This window comes from Cebus imitator, unplaced genomic scaffold (assembly GCF_001604975.1).
Source record: "Cebus imitator isolate Cc_AM_T3 unplaced genomic scaffold, Cebus_imitator-1.0 Scaffold406, whole genome shotgun sequence".
In the NCBI taxonomy this organism is placed as follows: Eukaryota; Metazoa; Chordata; class Mammalia; order Primates; family Cebidae; genus Cebus; species Cebus imitator.
In genome coordinates, this window is record NW_016107721.1 from 196,323 (window position 1) to 203,923 (window position 7,601).

A 7,601-nucleotide genomic window follows, 5' to 3' on the forward strand; every position below is an offset into this window, starting at 1 on the left:
ATTAGACAAGTTAATAGAATTTCTCATATCCATTTCAGGCCTCCCAGCATTATGAAGACTGCTATTTTTCATGGACCTAAGACTTTGCCTCCTATCCTTCAGTATGCATTAGAATCTGGTCAGGAACTTTTAAAAAATTGGTTCCTGGGCCCCACTCTAGGCCTTCTGAAGCAGAAATCTGAGTGAGCATGAGGGCCCAGGAATGCACATTTATCAAGCTCTCTGGGTCCAGCCACCCTAGTATTGGATTGGCAGAGCCAGAATGAGAATCCATATTTCCTGAGAGAATATTAGTGGCAGAAGATAGTGGGGAGAAACAGGACATCCATAAAACTTACTCTCTCACTCAACAGAAGGAGAGCAAAATATGGTTCAATGGTCCTCTAGTCAGAAGTCATAAACAAGCACAGACTGCATGCTGTTCCTTTCCTAAATAATGTTCTTTCATACAAAGGCATTTCCACTTAACTGAAAAATCTGTAATTTAACTGACCCATTTTGTCCATTTTTCACAGAATAATTCTAGAATCTTCAAAATTATCACCAAAAAAGGCCACGTGACATAAAAAAGAGGTTTTTTTTTTTTTTTTAAATCCTCCATGGCAAAACTAAATAGCTTTAACCTCTACTTTTACTTAGTTATTCAGACTTTATCCACAGCTTTAATTATTGTTTTATTTTATACAATAAGTTTTACCTCTGTGGCTTCATGTAAATATCAGAATAAAACTTGAGACTAAAAAATTAGATTTATTTGATGTGTAGTAAGACGAACCAAGCAAGCTTTTCTAACTAGTAAATACATTTTCTCATGCTATGAGCATGTCTAACCTAATGGCTCAATTTCATTTTGAAATAAAAGTGTTATTACATTATTCAACATAATGCTTTGAGTACCATTTAAAGCTCATCATATTCTGCCACGTAATCTTCAGTTTTATCCCTTTCCACTACCCGACTTTGGCCTCAGCTGCATCAAAATAACCTGGATTTCCCTGAACATGTCTCTCCGTTTAAGGCTTTTGAGCCTTTCTACTCAGGGACTCTGACTAGAGTGCCTTCTTTCCCACACTGTCTCATCCCATCCCTATTGCCATGACTTCCTCCACATACACATGGACACTTCACAATCCAGCACCTCCCTCCCCATCCTTCAAAACTCCCCACAAAGATCAACAAATATACATCTCTCAGAGCAATGTTCACACTCTACTACAATAATTGATTCTCTTTCTTACAGTAGAGCATAAACTCCTTGAGGGTAAGGACCATGTTTTATTTAACTTCCACGTGCAATATGAAAAGTTAAATGTCTGAGTAGCTACCACATGGCCACGACTTGCTGGGCACTGGGGGTATGATGGTGAGGACCCAGGCATCTTGCCCAAGGGCACTGAGAGTCTAGTGGCAGAAAAAGACAACTGAATGACCAAATAAGTAAATATATAAATACATACTATGAAAAGCCTACAAACAAAAAGAGCAGGATGTACAACAAAAGGATCTGGTTTATTCTGGAAGTTTCTAGAGGGCTTCCCTCAAGAAGAAATACATGAGCTGAAGGAAGATTTGAGAGTAATTAGGCAAAAGGATAAACAAGAGCATTCAATGGAAGGAGTAACCAACCCAGAGTTCTCAAGATAGGATGGAGCATTTAAGGGGAAGAACAGGGGACACTGTTGCTGGCGTCCCAGGGCAAGGAGCAGAGTGACCACAGATGAGGCTAAAGAATTGCAAAGGTAGGTCTAGCAGGAGGTTTTAACACACTCCTCCCCGTGTGGTGTGTTGACATGTGTCCAGCCCTTAGCATGGTGCATGAGAAATAGGCCTCAATAAATATTTGCAAAATACTTGCTAATCCATGAACAGACACAAAATCAACCTTGATTTTGAGGCCACACAGGACTGAATTATAATCTTGAGAAAAATCAGTTCTCAAAAACAAACACTGAAACATATTCAACAGGTGTTTGTCAGTTCTATGCTTTAGACAAGGTATTGCAGGGCACTGCAGAGAGTTTTCAGAGTCCAGTCAACAGCATAGAAACATTTTTCTGAAATCCAACTATTCTTTTCACTTTTTTTTCCAGTTAAATTCAAGAAAAATGAAACTTCATGGTTTTGCTAATAAAAAGTAAAGATACTGTAATCTCATTTTTTCCAAACTATTTTTGTCTATTATTCTTTCTATACATAAGAAAAGAACTTGAATATTCATCAAATACTAATAAAAGTTGTATATTTCTGGATGGTAAGATTTTTTAGCTATTTCTTACCTCTCATCTTTGTGTTTTTCTGTCTTGTCTGATTTTCAAAATACAATGGGTTCATATAAATTTTTCAAAATCAAGAATTTTTTAACTACTAAAGTAAAAGGGATTCTATTTCATCATATCTAAAGTAGCCATAAAAATTTATGTCCCTCCTGGGAAGGGTGTGGAGGAAATGAAGAAATGTGGGCTAAAGATACAATCATACAGTTGGATAGATGGAATAAATTCTAGTGTTTGACAGCAAAGTAGGGCGACTACAGGTAACAACAATGTATTATATATTTCAAAACAGCTAGAAGAGAGGACTTAAAATGTACCCAATACCTAGAAAGGATAATCCTTCAGGTAAAGGATACCCTAAATACACTGACTTGTTCATTACACCTTCTATGCATATAACAAAATTTCACATGTACTCCATAAATATGTATAAATGTCATGTATAAAAGATAAATTTTTTACATTTATGTGTCTCATAGAAATTGAGGAAGAAATTTCAGTCCAGACAGATTAAATGACAAAGTCCCAGAGTTAGACAAAACAGCTAAGATAGTGTTGATAAGAAAGTTTTCCCATTCCTTAAAAAAGAGAGAGAGAGCTCTAAAAATTTGCTATTGGGAGTCTGAACCTACCTCCCTGTCATTCCCACAATTCCCAATTACCATGGCAAGTACCTGGTACAGAGACTCAACATCCTCATGACAATTGCCACATTCATAGGCTCTTTCTGTGTAGGGAATGTAAGGTGACAGATACTCAATCTGAACCAGTGACAGTTATATCCTTGCACGACTCCAGAATGCTACTACCCAAGTGTGGGAATGAACAGTCAACCTCTGACTAATGCCCTATTATATAGTTCTCTTCGTTACCAAATAATTAAGGGATTGTCTTTGAAGAAGGGTTAGAAAGAAGGGACGGGGAGCCCTGTATCATGTGCCTCCCACTTTCTTTTACGGATTCTATCACACTGCAGATAAAATGAAACCCTATACTCATAACATTTCCATTCTATTTTTACTGTAATGTTTCAGAAACAGTCACTTTTTTCCTGTGACATCAGCAATGTGCTGTAATAAAATTAGTTTATTTATTCAACAAACACATGTTGTATGCCCGAACCATTTCAGAAAGGGCAAAGAAAAAGAGGGCATTATAGATGCTCTCAAAAACCTGCAGTCAGGAGCCAGAACTTTTACTATTAAAAAGTCAGTAAATATTATTTATTACTACAATATTGACTAAATATTAGAAAATTCTAGATGGAAGTTTTAGACGGTATTCCAACTATCATCTTAAAGATAACTTGGCCGGGTGTGGCGACTGATGCCTGTGACCCCAGCACTTTGGGAAGCCAAAGCAGGTGAATCACCTCAAGTTAGGAGTCCGAGACCAGCCTGGCCAACATGGTCAAACCTCATTTCTGCCAAAAACACACAAAAAATTAGCCAGGCATGGGGGGGGGGTGCACCTGTAGTCCCAGCTATTCGGGAGGCTGAGGTAGGAGAAGCACTTGAACTGCGGAGGCGGAGGCTGCAGTGAGTGAAGATCATACCACTGCACTCCAGCCTGGGCAACCCAGCAAGACTCCGTCTCAAAAAAATAACAATAGCTTACATGCAAATAAGGGCCTATACTAGGAGTTTGGCCTAAAAGGAAAAAAGATAAAAGATTAGGGTGAGAAAGCTTACCAAAGAACTATAAAAATGTATGATTGACACAATCTAAGATATTCATTCTGAGGCTATGTTCCTGGAAAGCACATTTATCACTGGAAAGGGGAAAGTTATTCTAGGTTGAAATACACTTTTGGGGTCACTATTTATGGTGTGTGGAGAGCACATTCAGTAGAAATTATTCTTCCTTGGGATTCTTTTTCTTACATCTTTCAGGAATTCAAGAAACCATTCTGCTTAGCCAAAAGTGAAATAAAATTACCCCAGGCTGCAGGTAATAAGACACCAACTCATTGGAGCTCAAGAGGTATAACATTTGGTAGCTATTGCTAAACATCTAGAGATAATTGTCAACTCTCCTAAAAGAGATAAAAGGAAAATCAATACAAAATAGGTCATGGAGAATCTTTTAGACCAAATGTGTCCACCTGGACCTCAATCGCATCACTAGATATGGGTTTATGGGAAGTCTGGGGATGGCTGGGCACCCAAAATTCAGCTTTTTCTACATCTAGTAGAGATTTTTGATGGCTTTACCTGTAGAGACCTACTGATATAAGTTGTGTAACTCCCTGCTTTACAAACTTCTCCAGTATATCTTATGAAATCCATCAAAGCGTCTTTGGGCAGAAAAAGAAATCAATGCCCAGAGTAGAATTGGAGAACCATAACAGGTTTTTAAATTTGAATGCCACAAAATTATTCTTTGAAACCTTCACAAAAAAAGAATTCATTCCTGTAAAACTTGTTTGAAGCCACTCCTTCTCAACACACTTATTTTATTTAAAGAGTTAGAATTCATTAAGACAGTTAGGAAAATCAGCTTTCCACAAACACACCCTGAGGATTTGAGAGGATAACCATTCTAAAGTCCCTGTTCATGTTTATACATATTTTATGGTAATTTCTCAAAGTGAATATTTAATATAAGAAAATATTCTTTACTATTTCAAAACTATAATCCCCAGTGGTGTCACACACAGAGAGTCAACTTCTCTTGATGAAAATTTGAACACAATATAGTTTCTCTTTCAGATACAATAAATAATAATTATTCCATGTCACTATTTCTCCCCCTTAAAAAAAAAGCGAAATAATAATAATAAATCGGCTGGGTGTGGTGGCTCACGCCTATAATCCCAGCACTTTGGGAGGCCAAGGCAGGTGGATCACAAGGTCAAGAGATCGAGACCATCCTGGTCAGCATTGTGAAACCCTGTCTCTACTAAAAATACAAAAATTAGCTGGGCATGGTGGCACGCACCTGTGGGCCCAGCTACTTGGGAGGCTGAGGCAGGAGAATTACTTGAACCCAGGAGACGGAGGTTGCGGTGAGCTGATATTGCGCCACTGCACTCCAGCCTGGGTAACAAGAGTGAAACTCTGTCTCAAATAATAATAATAATAATAAATCTTTCAGTTAAAAAAATATTTGTCTAGGCATGGTGTATCACACCTGTAATATCCTACCACTTTGGGCAGCCAAGGTGGTAGGATTGCTTGTGCTCAGGAGTTCAAGACCAGCCTGAACAACAGAGTAAAACCTTGTCTCTACAAAATAATAATAATAATAATAATAATAATAATAATAATTAGCCAGACACAGTGGTGCACTCCTGTAGTCCCAGCAACTCTGGAGGCTGAGGTGGGAGGCTCACTGAAGTACATCAGGTTGAGTCTGCAGTGAGCAGTGATAATACTCCTACACTCCAGCCTCGGTGACAGAATGAGACCCTGTCTCATTAAATAAATATTTCATTGATTTCGGGGATTTGATTTTGGATATATGGAGTATTTTAGCTAGGTCTTCCAAGCAGAGTGGACAACTTCCCATTGCAAGGACCTCTCTAATCAAAAGCCCCAAGGTCAGCAACTCTTCAGAGCTGGAGCGCCACAGGGCACTGTTGGCTCCCCTACATACAGATGTCAGGAAGCTAAGTAACTCCAGAAAGCACATGCTGCAATGCCAACAGTCTTCAGTCTCACACTTAGAAATCCAGTCTTCCCAGTGTGGCGATTCCTCAAGGACCTAGAAACAGAAATTCCATTTGACCCAGCAATCTCATTACTGGGTATATATCCAAAGGACTATAAATTGTTCTACTATAAGGACACATGTACACAAATGTTCATTGCAGCACTGTTTACAATAGCAAAGAGCTGGAACCAACCCAAATGCCCATTGATGATAGAGTGGACAGGGAAAATGTGGCATATATATACCATGGAATACTATGAAGCCATAAAAAAATGATTAGTTCATGTCCTTTGTAGGGACATGGATGAACCTGGAAACCATCGTTCTCAGCAAACTGACACAAGAACAGAAAATCAAACACCGCATGTTCTCACTCATAGGTGGGTGTTGAACAATGAGAACACATGGACACAGGGAGGGGAGCATCAGACACTGGGGCCTGTCAGGGGAAACAGGGGAGGGACAGCGGTGGGTGGGGAGTTGGGGAGAGATAGCATGGGGAGAAACGCCAGATATAGGTGATGGGGAGGAAGGCAGCAAATCACACTGCTATGTGTGTACCTATGCAACAATCTTGAATGTTCTTTACGTGTACCCCAAAACCTAAAATGCAATTTTTAAAAAAAAGCAAAAAAGAAAAAAAACCAGAAATCCAGTCTTCCCTCCTCCCAAATCCCTGCTCTTATCTGTAGGTTCAATTGTCCTTCTCTCTGGGGCTCTGGAATTCTCAGGAAAATACAACATTTAAACTTTTTCTTGGATGACCCGATAAGAAGCTGCATTTCTATTGCCTATACTCTCTCCAAAGACTCAAGGACAAATGGAGCATGAGACTCATTTCTTAAATGGACGTTTGATGATTTGACCTTGGAAACACTCAAGTGGAAGGGAATGCATCTGATGTTATCCAAATCAGGCATTTAGAATGCCTCTTCCCAAAAGTCCAATGGAAGGGGTAAGGCAGGTGGGAGGAAACTGGGTCAGTTATTTACAGGGAAAGGAAGGGTCTATGTAGGGAAGACATTTAATCATTGGAGGAAAAAATTAGCAACTTTGAACAAGTATGCTCTTCCCCCATGGGAAGAACCTGACTTAAAATCATGCATGCAGTCATTCATCCATTCATTCACTAAAGGTTTCTTGACATCTACACTAGGGGTGTCAATATACTGAGCCCCAAAGAACCACAAGCCTGCCTTCAAAGAACCACAGTCTGGGACGGGGAGCCAGACTAGTGAACAGATTACAATATAATGTGATGTGTGCCCAAGAGCTGACAGCAGCAGCTCACAATTAGGAATGACAATTGCCACCTGAGAAGAAGGTGATTTATGAACTGGAATTTGTAAAAGGAAAAAAGTTCATTCGGTGAAGAAATAAAGGAATGGAGTGTCCATGGGTCTGAAATCTATCCTACCACTAATTTTGGCTTATGACCTGGGAGGACATTGGGCAATTCACCAGACTCAGTGGTCCACAACTCTATCTACATGTTAGCCTCAGTGCAGAAAATTAAGAAATAAAAGTCAAAACGTTTGAGTCCCACTCCAAACCAATCATTTCAGCCTCTCTAGGTGTGGGGTCCTGGCATCAGGTTGGTGGGTTGGTTGGTTGGTTGGTTGGCTGGCTGGTTGGTTGGTTTGCTTTGAGATGGAGTCTCGGTCTGTCACCAGG